This window comes from Anas acuta, chromosome 1 (genome assembly GCF_963932015.1).
Source record: "Anas acuta chromosome 1, bAnaAcu1.1, whole genome shotgun sequence".
Classification (NCBI taxonomy): domain Eukaryota; kingdom Metazoa; phylum Chordata; class Aves; order Anseriformes; family Anatidae; genus Anas; species Anas acuta.
In genome coordinates, this window is record NC_088979.1 from 170,640,034 (window position 1) to 170,655,174 (window position 15,141).

Below are 15,141 nucleotides of genomic sequence, written 5' to 3' on the forward strand. Positions count from 1 at the left end.
TAATAACTAACATTTCTAAATTTAATACCTATTATGTTTTATTTATGTTTAGCATTAGAAGTTATGTATAATAACGATATGCAAATAATATTATTGTTATTTTCTTTAGACAGATTTTCCAAGAATGATTTTCCAGAAGCAAAACATTTTAGATCATTGCTATCTGTGAATTGTTCCTCATACTCTGTGCTAAAGTAGACTCACATTACCAACATAACATGTGTTGGTATTTTCCCAGTTATTGTTTAAATCTCACTACAATATCAGATTACTCTTGATTCTTGATTTTGTCCAATCTATTTTGTAATGTTTCATTCTAGAAGCATTTGTACCGGGATGAGAAGACATTTCTACAGTTCAAAGCATCCTACTGACAAGCAGCTCATCCTGATGATGTATATATTTATTTTTTAAACACTCGCTGCCTGCGTCAAATGTATGTACACTGATTCTCTCCCCTTCCATTCAAATGCTTTTTGTTTGTTACATGAAAAGATACAATCTTGTATATTGTCATCTTCTGTAAAGCAGTAGATTTTTCTAGGTAAAACTGATCTCCCAACTTCCTTTCCTAACTATTTTCCTATAACTAAATATTGGAATGTATGAAAGCACTTCCACAGTTGTCACAAATGACTGTAAACCAGTATCAAAAATACCTCTAACTGCCACCCAAAAGGGCAAACTCTAATCTACTGTCATATGTAGTGTTGAAACTGTTGAGTAACTTTATTAAAATTAATGGAATATTTTTATCCACTCCTAAGCAAGTAGGAGTAAAATACAATTTGAAATTGAATTCTGAGAAGCAGAGGAATGTAGAAAACACTTCCATTCACATTTGAATATTTCCAAGTGATCAGGAGAAGGTGTACAGTCTTCAAAAGGCATAACAGATCTAAGTTCCAAAGAGAGTAACACATAATATGAAAAGACAGTCCCAAATTTCACTCGCAGTAATGACTTGTTTATTTTTCCATCTCTTCTGGGTCACTAAATACTAAAGAAAGTGGTGGTCTGAAGAATATAAAAAAAGAAAAATATTCAAAATACCCCCAATAGAAAAATGAAACTTTTGCTGCCAAGTATTAATCTACCTCTAGATTCTGCAGCTCTTGATCTTATGTGTTATTTCTTATGAATCCTCTTAGAGATATGGATTGAAAGATAACTTTAAGCAAATGATCACAGAATGTTGGCAACAGTAATTATGCAGGACAATTTATCATGGATGTAAATGTAATCCATATAATCAAATGTACTTATAAATAAAGAATGATAACAAGTATGAATTAAATTAATAAGAAATTCTTCATATTCATTTAATTTTCTATGTTCAGTTATTAAAGTAATCAAGAGTCAAAGAAATAGCTCTGTAAGTCATGCTACACCTGAATAGTTTATTTCAAGAAGCCATGGGCAGTTTTTTCCTACATGTCAAAGAAATAAAAATTAACTCTCCACTAAGAAAGAATGTTATTTCTCAGCAGTTGTTTCAGAAATTTTTGAGAACTATACTTGACCCTGTAATAACAAAGAACATTTTGAACAAAGAACATTTCTTATTTTCTTTTACATGGAATGAAAGAAAGACCATGTCATGGTTCCGCTCAGGAAGGCACAGGGGAATGGGGGAATGGGGGTTATGGTCAGTCTACAGCACTTCTTCTCTGCCACTCCTTCTTGGTCACTCTTGTCCCCTGTGCTGTGGGGTCCCACCCACGGGATACAGTCCTTGATGAACTGATCCAGCGTGGGCTTCCCACAGGCAGCAGCTCTTCCAGAACTGCTCCAGATATGGGTCCGTACCATGGGGTCCATCCCTCAGGAGAAAACTGCTCCAACCTGGCTCCTCCACAGGCAGCAGCTCCTGCCAGATCACCTGCTCCTGCGCGGTCTCCTCTCCACGGGCTACAGGTCCAGCCCGGAATCTGCTCTGGCAGGGGTCTTCCACAGGCGGCAGCCTCCGTCGGTGCAGGGCCACCTGCTCCACCGTGGTCTCCTCCATGGGCTGCAGCATGGGACCCTGCTCCACCGTGGTACTCAATGGGCTGCAGGGGGACGTCCTGCTTCACCATGGTCCTCACCACAGGCCGCAGGGGACTTCTGCTCCAGCGCCTGGAGCACCTCTCCCCCTCTTTCTACACTGACCTTGGCACCTGCAAGGCTGTTCCTCACTCCCTTCACTCTCCCAGCTGCTGTGTGGCGCAGTGTTTTTTTTCCCTGTCTTAAATATGCTCTCACAGAGGCGCAAAACAACATCGCTTATTGGCTCAGCTCTGGAAAACAATGGGGCCCTTCCCAAACATGGGGCGGCTTCTAAATCTTTCTCACAGAAACCACCCCTATGGCCCCCTGCTACCAAAACCTTGCCACATAAACCCACTACAGACCATAAAGGTGACAACTGCAGACCAGCTTTGTCAAATGTCAAAGGAATAATGTTTCCAGTGTGAGCAATAGCTCTCTTGATAGGTCTCAAGACCCTTTCTGACTTCTAATGACTTCTGCTAATGCTGCATCTATTGTTATGAGATGCAAACCCTGTTCAACAGCTAGCATGAATACTGGTGGCAACATCAGTACAGAACCCAAGTACTTCTAGGGTGATAACTGGGTTATTTGTAGTAAAAGGCACTGTAATATCATGCCTATCTAGACTTAGTGGTAACTGAGTTTAGAGCTAAGGTAGGCATGTATAGTCTCATTAGCAGTCACTACTAAAGGAACATAATACTGTAGAGGAATAGCCACTGTCCTGGCTATTCCTCTACCAGCCACTGTAGGCTGATTGAGATTTTTAAGTGAGCTTCATACAGCGCAAGAGGGTAGCTGAACTACCTTATGTGGCTTACATCCTTTTTTGATTTGGTGGAGGGGTCAATGTGTGGAAATTAGCTCAGTGGAGCTACAAGTGGCAGCTGTCATGGATATGAAATCACCACAGTCTTTATTCTGGGTGATTTTATATGTAGAAATTACCTTTGTATTACTAATACCTGTAGCTACCTGAATGACAGCGGAGTTGAGAATAGAGTAGTTAATGTAGAGTGTGTTCCCTGTTAAACACTAAGAAAAAAACAAACCAAGGAAGAGGAATAGGAGAGAAAATATAGTGAGGAGGGAAGGCAGAACATGAAAGGGTCTGTATCACAGAAAATGTGCTTTTGTTGAGATGCCTTAATATCTATATGGTAGTTTGCTTAGCAACACATATAGAAGAGATGGTTTGCTTAGCAATACATGTAGAACAGATAATTCAAGCATGAGACAGCAATAGAACAGAGATGGGAACACAGATCTGTTTGTGTAATAACGGTCATGAACTCTTACTCTGGACAAAAGGCCTACTAGCAAGGTTTTTCAGAAACTTTTCAGGTGCCAACTACCTTGCAGGAATCATGTGACATGAAATGAGTATCGAGTATTGACTTCATCTCAGAACAACAGGATGGACTGTAACAGCAGCTAGTCATGCCAGTGAAGTGATATGCCAGAAATACCTTGATCTGTGTCAGGATGATGTTACTGGATTGCAGCTGCAAACATCTTGATAGCACTTTTATTTGATAAAAATAGAAAATTTGATAAAAATTGAAATATATATATATATAATTGTGGGTTGATATTGCTGTGGTATCCTGGCAGTACCCTGATAATAAGTTATCATAGAATCATAAAATATCTTGAGTTGGAAGGGACCCATAAGGATCATCGTGTCCAACTCCTGACACCCCACAGGTCTACCCAAAAATTCAGACCATAAGACTGAGCACAGTCCAAATGCTTCTTGATCTCTGACAGTCTTGGTGCTGTGACTACATACCTGGGGAGCCTGTTCCAGTGTGCAACAACCCTGTCGGTGAAGAACCTTTTCCTTATAACCAGCCTGAACCTCCCCTGACACAGCTTGACACCATTCCTGTGGGTTCTATCACTGGTCATTAAAGAGAAAAGATTGGTGCCTGTACCTCCATTCCCCTTCATGAGAAAGCTATAGACTGCAATGAGGTCTCCCTTCAGCCTTCTCTTTTCCAGGATGAATAGGCCAAGTGACCTCAGACACATAAATCATACAAACAGAGATGTTTTGGATAATGGCATGTCATTTAAGGCACAGGATCTATTGTTGAGTTAAAAAACAGAAGAGACTGGGTTGACAGAAGGCATGGAGCAGGAGAGGACTAGAAGTGAATTCAGTGCAGTTAGATGCTCAAAGATCTGTCTTGTGGAGTGCAGTACACTTTGGCCAAAGGGCCAATACTGGCTAGTCCTGTGCTAGATTATAAAAACAGCACCAAAACAAGTGTGCTTGTGCTTGGTCTTCTCTCATTATTGTTAACCCATTCTCTGACATTTATTTTCCTGTGTCAGCTAGCAGCATCCCAGAAAACATTCAGCCATGGTCTGGATTACTGCACACCATGCATTGTTTCCAGTAGTTGTGCTCCCAGCTCAGGTCTGTTTTGTGGAAGAAGATGATTTACGTGTGAGGACATGATCCATACTAGGCCAAGGGGTCACAAGACCCCTTGTAATCTCTCAAATTCTGCTCTTTATTACAATCTAACCAAACTGCCAGATTCCTTCCAGTACCCAAAGGAAGCCTAAAAGAAAGCATAAGAGAGGCTTTTTGTCAGGGAGTATAGTCATAGGACAAGGAGTAATGGTTTTAAACTAAAAGAGGGTAGATTTAGATTAGATATTAGGAAGAAATTATTTGCTCTGAGGGTGATGAGGCACCAGAACATGTTGCCCAAAGAAGTTGTGGATGCTCCATCCTTGGAAGTTTTCAAGGCCAGGTTGGATGGGACTTTGGGCAACCTGTCCTAGCAGAAGGTGTCCCTGAACATGGCAGGGAGTTAGAACTGGGTTAGAACCCTTCCAACCCAAATGATTCTGTGAATTTGGTATATTACAGAATCACAGAATCACAGAATTTCTAGGTTGGAAGAGACCTCAAGATCATCGAGTCCAACCTCTAACCTAACACTAACAGTGATAACAACCATTGAACAGGTGAGAGACTCATGCCTGCACATAAGACATAATTTATGCTGAGAGCATTTTTGTATAAGATTTATAAATAGTCACATACTATTTGGTATCTATGCTTTCCTTTAACCTCCGTAAGTCAGTGAATAGAGAGCTGACCACTCAGGGGATTTAATTTCCTTACTTGCCAGATATTTATTGTAGCTCTACCTTGCACACTCAAAACCATCCTCCTTGAAGAAGTTTGGGCTTGTGAAAAGCCATAGAAAGTAAAACAAACAAAAAAAAATCTTTATTCTTAGGGATGATCATGAATCAAATCCCAAGTTCTAACACATTTAAATTCTTCAAACTGACAAAATGTATTCTTTTCAGTAAATATTACTACAGAAGAAATTCTATTATTCTTTGGAATGTCACTATAAAAAAAAACACTATAAACTGACCACAAATATTATTAGACACTCATTTTTGTTTAAGAGTTGAAAAACTATTTCAAAAGGCTTCTTATCTAGTAATCGATGATTCTATTTGATAAAAAATAAATAAGTAATTGAAGGAATCCTCCTTTCCAGTAGGCATTTCTCCTGCTTGTTCTTTCAAAGTTTATAGTGTTTACTGTTTTAAAAACTGACAGTTCAAATCTAGCACAAACCCAAGTGGCACTAACAAGCAAATTGTTTCCATTTCTGAAACCTATTGTAGTAATTGCTACTGACTCTAGAGACATTCCCTAGGCAAGAGCAGTAATGATAATTTGGTAACTTTCTTTTAAGTAGACTTCGTTTACAAGAGTTAGTAGATATTTCTGCCTTTAGGGCTAAGGAGAGGTTTATGGACTGCTGTAATAGCTTCTCACTTTTAATTTTTCAAAAGAGGTTTGCTTTCGTAGTGAGCAAACAGCCCTATGTTTTCCAGATGTTATTTCTTAATCATTAAATTTAATATATATCTCTTCAATCCCGCTCCTTTATGAGGCTCCTAAAAATACACATCATAAAATCCTTGTCAAAATTTCCAGAGAGACTATTAATGAAGTTTCATATTAGAAAATCAACAGCTTTATTTCTCTCTGGAGGACTGTGCTTGATCATGTCCCAGTTGTTGATGACAACATGTTACTTTATTATTCACTGCCCAGATTGGTGCATCAAGAGTCATACTTGTGGAGCAAGACCAAGTTGTAAAAAAATGTGTAGAGCAAAAGACAGTCTTTGCATTAAGCTTTTTATAAATCAGTGCTAGTACCAGTGAGCAGTTAACTGATGCTTTTACATTCCTTTTCTGTTTTGTGTTAAGACCTCAAGCACCTTTAAGAGATTGGATTTCTGTAAAGAAAAAAAAATAGTTGAATTAGCAAAGGATTTTAGGGTAAGTGGTAAACCTGTTCATAAGCATTCGTAATGATAATGTGAATTTAAAATCTGTCCCTTAATTCAAACCTAAATAATTTTCTAAGTGTAAAAGAAAAAGATTAAAAAATTGCAAATTGCAATTGAACAATATATTATACGCTCTTGTGCTTTTTGGAAATTTGTCTCTATCTTTCCCTTTCATGGGAGTCTTCATTCACACAGCAGATGAAATACTTGTGGTAGTCAATCACCAATCAGTGCTTCAATGTCTAGGGTTTACCTGAAATGAGATGCAAGCAAATATTTCAAATGTTTTTGCTGAGGACTAAGACCTTGAGCTCTTTTTTTTTTTTTCTGTACCCATATGTTAACACAGAAAATGGAAAGTTTTTATGTAAATTGTATGAATACAGAGAAGTAAAACTAAAAAGAAATGAGAACACTCACATAAAACCTAATATCTAATGTGATCTCTCTGCTAAATCAAAAATATTACAGCATGAATTTTTATAGTGATTTATTAGAACCAAACCATGTGTTGACAGTCAGCAGTGCAAGAATTATTAATAAAAACAGTGCAGTGAGAAGTTCAAGTAAACAATTAAAAGGCTGTGTAGGTGGCTCACAAATGAGTGAAATGTGTGTAAATTAACAGGCTGATCTAATTGCAAAATACCATTTGGTCATTTCTTCTTTTCTGAAAGCAGAGACCATTTTCCAGCCTGTTGTGGATACTTGGTATCTATACTTAAAGAAATAAACCGCATAGTTTCTCAGTTCAGTAGATACTCTGCAAGAATATTTTGATCATCCTAGTGTTTTCTGCTGGCAGTACTGATTATTTCTCCAAATTTCAATAAGTATAGCAAGGATGCCTACCTCCTGTAGAACTTTATGTAAAACAAGTACTGGAAAAATAATTATTTCAAAGAAAGTGCATAGAAATAGTCATTTCATATCTTAATGTCTGAACTCTAATATTTCTTGGATTATTTTGTCTTTGTCAGATTTTTATTAATTTAGAATCACAGAATCAGAATCATCAAGGTCAGAAAAGATCAAGTCCAACCATCAGCCTGACCTGCAAAGACCCACCTACTAATTCCCTACTAAGGAATCCACATCTACACATCTTTTATTAAATACCTCCAGGGATGGGGACTCTGCCATTTCTTTGGCACCCTGTTCCAATGCTTGACTACTTTTTCCACAAAGAAATTCTTCTTAAAATCCAATCTAAACCTCCCTTGCAATAACTTGTGACGGTTTCCTTATGTCCTAACACTTGTCATTGGAGAAAAGAGACCAACGGCCTCTTTGCTGCAACTGCCTATTAGGTAGTTGTAGAGAGTGATAATATTTCCCCTCAGCCTCCTCTTCTCCAGACTAAACAATCCCAGTTCCCTCAGATCCTCATAAACTGTGTTTTCTAGTCCCTTCACTGGCTTTGTTGTTCTTCTCCACACACAGTTGAGTACATCATTTATTACATGTCCTGGTTTCAGTTAGCACAGAATTAATTTTCTTCCTAGTAGCTGGTGGAATGCTGTGTTTTGGCTTAGGATGAGAAGAGTGCTGATAACACCCCGATGCTTTAATTGTTGCAGAGCAGTGCTTATACTAAGCCAAGGACATCTCAGCCTTTTGCTCTGTCCTGCCAACGGGCAGGCTGGGGGTGCAGTAAGAGCTGGGAGGGGACAGACCCAGGACAGGTGACCCAAACTAGCCAAAGGGGTATTCCATACCATCTGACATCATGCTAAACAATATATAGGGGTGGCTAGCTGGGGGGAGGGGGCCGGACTGCTCGGGGTTAGGCTGGGCATCGGTCAGCGAGTGGTGAGCAATTGCATTGTGCATCACTTGTTTGTACATACTATTATTACTTTCCTATTATCACCATTGTATTATTATTGTTATTATTTTATTATTATTTTGTTATTATTATTTTCCTGTCTTATTAAACTGTCTTTATCTCAACTCACGGGCTTCACTTTCCATTTCTCTCCCCCGTCCCAGAGAGGGAGGGGGGAGGGTGAGCGAACGGCTGCGTGGTGTTTAGCTGCCGGCCGGGTTAAACCACGACATTACATTAAGAGTATAGAGACTGGAATGGAAACTGAAGTTTTTAATGCCAAGAAAACTATGAAATTATTTCTCAACAGAGCTTGTTACTCATGTTCATTTTGGACTTAGACAAAATTGAAGATAAACTTTGACCTTTTAATCACATTTTCAGAACAATTTTGAAAGACTTAGACGCTTCCTGTTAAATATTCTAATTCTAGAGGGGCCCTTTTTAAAAACTGTATCCATCTTCCTTTTTAAAATTAGAGAATTTTTGAAACATAGGAAGATAGAGATTTCTGCTACCATAAACTTACTAAAAGCAAATGTATTGATTTAACAACTTTACTGTCTTCCCCCTCCCTCCCTTTATTTATTTATTTTTTTTTTTTTATCAAAATTATTCCTGATAAGAACTATAGTCTTCAAATTTAGCACAGTAGTATCAGCCTTTCAGAAAATAATATAAAAATATATAAAAAAGGTATATATATATAGGTAAAAAAAGGTATATATATATATTTATATATATAAAATATATATATATAAAGGTATATAAAAATATACCTTTCAGATATAATAATATAAAAAATTGTTGATCTATTTAATAACTGAAAGAAAAACTTTGTCTGACTTGAAACTGAATTCTGAAAATAAAATTGTTATAAATAAATGTAATGTTTAAATACTGTAAATGTTGTAAATGAAATATAGAACTAGATTTTTGTTATTGATGACTATATGTTCATATTATTTCTACTTATTTCCTCTCAGACTTCAGACTCCATTTTTTCATTTATTTTATTTTATTTTATTTATTTTATTTTATTTTATTTTATTTTATTTTATTTTATTTTATTTTATTTTATTTTATTTTATTTTATTTTTCATTTTAGCACACATGTAGGTCTACCAAAGTGATACCAATGTATCTTCTGACAGATTGTTGTTTGTGAGTAGTCAGCACTGATTTATGAAGGGGAAATCATGCCTGACCAACTTGATAGTTTTCTGCAATGAGATGACTGGTTTGGTGGATGAGGGGAGAGCGGTGGATGTTGTTTGTCTTGACTTTAACGAGGCTTTTGACACTGTCTCCAACAACATTCTCATTGACAAACTGATGAAATATAGGCTGGAAAAATGGACAGTGAGGGAGACTGAAAACTGGCTGAACTGCCAGGCTCTGAATGTCACGATCAGTTGCACAAAATCAAACTGGAGACCAGTTATCAGTGGTATACCCAGAGGTCAGTACTGGGGTCGATACTATTTGACAACTGCATTAATGACCCTAGTGATTTTGTTTCTGTAATCTTTGATACTCTAGAAACGTTATCAGAGGAAAAATTATTATCTAATTTAAGAATGTGTTTTAGAAGTCCTTTCAATGGTGGGGACTTAATATTTTTTTATATAAGAAGATGTTTTCAATCTATGACAACAAAACAGTTTGAAAAATCAATGTTATTACCAATGATACATATCTAAATTGTCTAAAATATGTATTTATGTATTAACCTTTCAGAATTAAGCAGTCATAAGTTGGGAGGAATCAGTTAAATTTATCAATAAAATTTTAAAGTTTGCAACTTTTTAATCTCATTGAACAAACATATCTTAATACGGTTGGTGCAAGTTTATGTTTTACCAGTGCATTTCACACAGGTGAATGATAATAAAAGAGAATGTATGTACTCAGTACTGTAAAGTTCAATTGCAGCATGAGAAGGAAAATATGCTCAGAGACTGCTTTTAGCCTATAGTTTTCTATTGCTTTTACAGTTTCTCTTTCTTTTTCTCCTTAATTCTTTCATTTGTGTCAGATATTTGTTCTGAATCACAGAATCACAGAATTTCTAGGTTGGAAGAGACCTCAAGATCATCAAGTCCAACCTCTGACCTAACACTAACAAATCCTCCACTAAACCATATCCCTAAGCTCTACATCTAAACGTCTTTTAAAGACCTCCAGGGATGTTGACTCCACCACTTCCCTGGGTAGCCCGTCCCAATGTCTAACAACCCTTTCAGTAAAGAAGTTCTGTTAATATATTTTTATTTAAATACATGTATTTTATATTATATATTAATGTTATCTATATTATATATAGATATTTATCATATATTATTTTTGCTTCAGAGTCATCTTCTGCACTTTGTATATTGATGTACTGTCAAGCAATTAAGAGGGAATTAAGTAGTCAAGAAAACAATTGAGATTCAAATCAGCTTCAGTTTTAAATACATAAACATAGTTGTTTCCATGTGCAATAGGTATTGGGGGTTCTGGTGGACAAAAGGCTTGACATTAGCTGGTGGAGTGTGCTTGAAGCCCAGAAGGCCAACTAAGGTGCATCAAAAGAGGTACGACTAGCAGGTCATGGGAGGTGGTTGTTCACCTCTACTTTGCCCTCGTGAGGCCCCACCTGGAATACCATGTCCCCAGTAAAAGAAAGATGTGGACCAGTTAGAAAAAGTCCAGATGAGGGCTACAAAGATGATAAATGGGCTGGAGCACCTCTCCTATGAAGAAAGGCTGAGAGAGCTGGAACCCACAGAAGAGAAGGATCTGGGGTGACCTCATTGCAACACGTCAGTACTATAAAAAAAAAACACTGCTGGCTTATAAAAAAGATCAACTCTTTGCTCAATGGGATAATGACAGGACAAGGGGGAATGGTTTCATACTAAAAGAGGGGAAAATTAGGTTAGAGGAGGAAATTCTTCACTCAGAGGGTGGTGAGACACTCGAACAGGTTGCCCAGAGAGGTTGTGGATGCCCCACCCCTGGAGGTGTTCACGACCAGGTTAGATGAGTCCGTGAGCAACCTGATCAGGGTGGCATCCTTACCTTTATTAGGGAGATTGGAACTAGATTATCTTTGAGGTCCCTTCCAACCCAAGACATTCAAAGATTCTGTGATTCTATGATCTTTAAGGTCCCTTCCAACTCAAGATAGTCTATGATTCTATGATTTATTCTATGATTCTATAAACTCTTGTTATAGTTGGTGTAGAACATTTTTGTAGAGCTCATGGACCCTAAAATCACTGTACCTGCTGGTTAATCGCTTGGCTAAACCCTAGATTTTATTGAATGTTTATCTAGATATCCATTGCCTATAATGGGATCATAGACATCAAGCTCACCTAGACATAAACAGTTAACTGTGCATATCTTAATCTTGAACTGAATCCCATCCACGGAGATAATATCCCAGAAGCTGTAGCCTTATATAATTAAATAAATAATTTAAATAAAGAGAGAGAGAGAGAGAGAGAAAGAAAATCAGAATACTAGTGTCATGATCTCTACTCACTGAGATGGAATTATTAATAAAGTTATTTGCTTTACACTTGATAATCCGGTCATGTCAGGATTATACACTGATATATAAAATTTACTTAAAATAAGTAAATAAGTCATGCTACTGCTCATGGTTGTGAGTATTAGCTGTGTCTGTTTAGATTCCTGACATAGAGAATTCAGGTTCCTTCAGAACTGCTGAACTACAACTGTGGGTTTATCTAAACTCTCTGAGTTGTCATTTTGGTTGTGGCACTTTGTATATTGTTTGTTTGCCCTATTGCTGTGCAGTCCCTTCCTCATTACTGACAGTGAATTCAGTTTTCTTCTCATTTTCATTCCTCCACAATTTTTGTTTGTTTGTTTGTTTGGAAAATGAGCTGATTATTTTTCACGATAGGTTTATTATGCCCCATCCCTGGATATGTTCAAACCCAGTCTGGATGGGGCTTTGAGCAACCTGGTTTGGTGGGAGATGTCCCTGCCCATGGCAGGGGGGTTGGAACTAGATGAGTTCCTTCCAACCAAAACCGTTCTATGATGCTATGATTACCTCTTCTGTATAGATGTTAGATTATGAATATCTTCAAGGCATCTAGTTCTTGTGTTTCATTGTGTTGTATATTTACTTTGTTCCTTTATTCTGTTTCTGAAGGGACCCCTGTGGTATTTGCTGTTACTTCAAATTTTACCTATGTCAGAATCATCCTTATTCCCTGAGCACTATTTTGGATTTCCTTTTATTTATCTCCAGTGTATTTCATTTGTCATTTTTATCCAGGAATATTGCCATGAATTATCCCCTGGATTTTTTTTTTCTCAGTAACGGAATTTATTTAGCAGAGGCTCATCCTAAATAATTAAATAAATAAATACATAAATATAAAAGTTGTCTGATTAAGACCTGTTGTTCATCTGGGCTTACACAATGTGGGTGGCACTTGGGGGTTGCTTTGTTGTTGCTTAAAAACAATCTTCCTTTTACAAATGAGAACACAGTTACATAAAAACACATTGAAAGATTCAAATGAAGACTGAGCACTTGTGTTTTTATCATGAAATATCTACTGTTAACATCAGTAGTCATACCACCTTGCTGGGCTGACCTTCTTCAGTTTATCTCAGACTGAAACTGCAATTCCTCTCTGTCTCTGGGCTTCTGCAATGATAAAGGCAACGTGCATTAATTAAATTGAAGTGAAAAATTCATATATTTATTTTTAAGGATTGAAGGCTAATCCTCAGTGTTCAGCCGGGATAAATTACAGTTTGTCCTGCTAGCATACAAAAGAGAGACTGGAAGAATTACAAGGATATTGTCTGACTTTCAGGACCCTCGGCCTCAGACAGTGAAAAATGAGGGACTATTTAGAGTCTGTTTTGTTAAGCATCCTGAAAGAGGCAACACAACCCTGGACCAAAGTCTGCTTTTCCTCTTCCTCTCCTTTCCCCTGGATATGATAGTTTATTGGTGAAAGCATTCAGTTCATGCTAGCAAAGTCTGAGTAGGAGTCCTTTCAAGAGGGTTATGCCTCAAACTGTTTTTTCTCCGCTCTATCTTGGGAAGGTCAGAATGCCTCTGGAGATTACTTGTGGCCTTTTGTTTCTAAATCAGCATTACGGCTCTACCTTATGAAGTCATCCTAGACACTGGGGCATGGGCAAATTTTCTAATTTGAGGCAAAATTATTTCAGAATAATTTGCTTTTACTTCTACTTGTAACAAGATACTGAATTTTCTTTATATCCATCTACTCTATACTGAGAACTCAGGTCATTAGGCAATATGATTAAAAGCAAATGCTCATAAACAAAAAGCTCTAAGGGGACTAGGGGAACCACAGCAGGTGGGGGAACCCCAAGAATTTAATCAGTTCTAATGAAGAATGCTGACTTGGTGTTCCTAGTGTTATCATTGACATTATGAAAAGAGCTTACTGCCTACAGAGTACAGGACCTATCATGGGATGCAGGGAGAACAGAAGTTTAGGAATATGTGACGTTCATCATGGGATGTTTAGTGAAAGGACAAAAGGCAAAGAAAGAGAGGAGTTGGAGTGCACTGGGGAGGAACAAGCATGGGAAAATAAAGGGTGAAAGGTAAAAGAGGCTTCTTGCGTGTAGACAGGGGCTGGTCAGTATACTTATCTGGCTGAACCTGATCACTGCAAGTTATCCTATATTCTCACTAAATCCTAACTGTCTCTTTTGTGGGTATATGTGAGTGCTAGGGAAATTCAAGCTGGACTAGCTGATAATAGACTAAGAGATCTGGTTACCAGCAGCTGGAGTCAAAGCACAAACCTCAGAGGCCTGAGGTGCCAGCAAGTCATGAAGTCCTAGGTCTAGGAGACAGCTACTGGGTAAACAGAGTGCCTAACACCAGCTTCTGGACACACCCACAGTGTATATTCCACTGGAAGGTTTTAATTCTGATCAGTCAAAGAGGAAGAACAGGGTTGGTGCTGTTCGTGTTTGTGTGGATGATCTTTTTGTTTTGGTGGATGCCACTGTTTCCTGTCTGTGTTGATCCATGCAGATAGCCATGTGTTTAAAGTGTGTGTGGTGCATGTGTGCATGGCTGGTTGTGGGTTCAGCCTTGATGCTAATAACTCAGCATTGTCAGATCTCCTTCTAATCCACAGCCATGGGAAAGTAAAAACAAAACAAACAAACAAAACAAAACCGAAAAGACATAATTCCCACTGCATGTAGTTTGCAAATGCATTTCACTCAAAGGTTTTCCCTCCCCTCCCCTTCCCTCCCCTTCCCTTCCTCTTCCTCTTCCCCTTTCCTTGATACTCTATAACTACTCGCAGTAGATTATGCTTTATTTTTTTGATCTGCAAAATGTATGTGAAGAAACATACACAGAAAATTATTATTATTTTTTTTTAAATTGCATGTGACTTCTCACAAGCCCATAGTTAATATAAACCAATGTCTAAAAGTTTCTTGTTGTCTTTTATAAGTTGTGGATAATTTTTGAAACATTTCTTCTTATTTTTTTCTTGTTCTTTCTGTGTTGAGCTCATGGAGTCTGGGGGTCATGTTACTAGTGTGTTTTTAAGCTGCACACAATTACCCTCAACCCTGTAAAGCACTGCACAGCAGGACAGTATTTATGACCTGTCACAATGAAAGCCACTGTCTTATGCAGCCCAACAGGAGTCCAAGTATAATGCAGTGGTTTTGAAGAATATGAAGGTACAGTGTAGGGATAACATATTTAAACATCACATTACTATGCCTTTGAACATAACTTTTCCAATCCCTATTTTACACTCAGAAGTTAAGCTGCATGTGTCCTCTGTGGGTTGCTGAAGTAGAATTTTATTTGTTTATTATCTTTTATTTTCTAAGCGAAATTATCATCCTATATCACATTATTTGGAGGGATTATTAACCTTAACT

General features: G+C 37.6%; 1 long non-coding RNA gene across 1 annotated transcript in view; it reads left to right on the forward strand.

Moving 5' to 3' along the window:
- The first annotated feature begins 8,150 nt into the window (after positions 1–8,150).
- Positions 8,151–15,141, forward strand: part of LOC137849580 (uncharacterized) — a 633,107-nt gene continuing 626,116 nt past the window's right edge. The window contains exon 1 of the long non-coding RNA XR_011091965.1: positions 8,151–8,189. This is a non-coding gene — a long non-coding RNA (uncharacterized lncRNA). The remainder of the gene's footprint in view (positions 8,190–15,141) is intronic.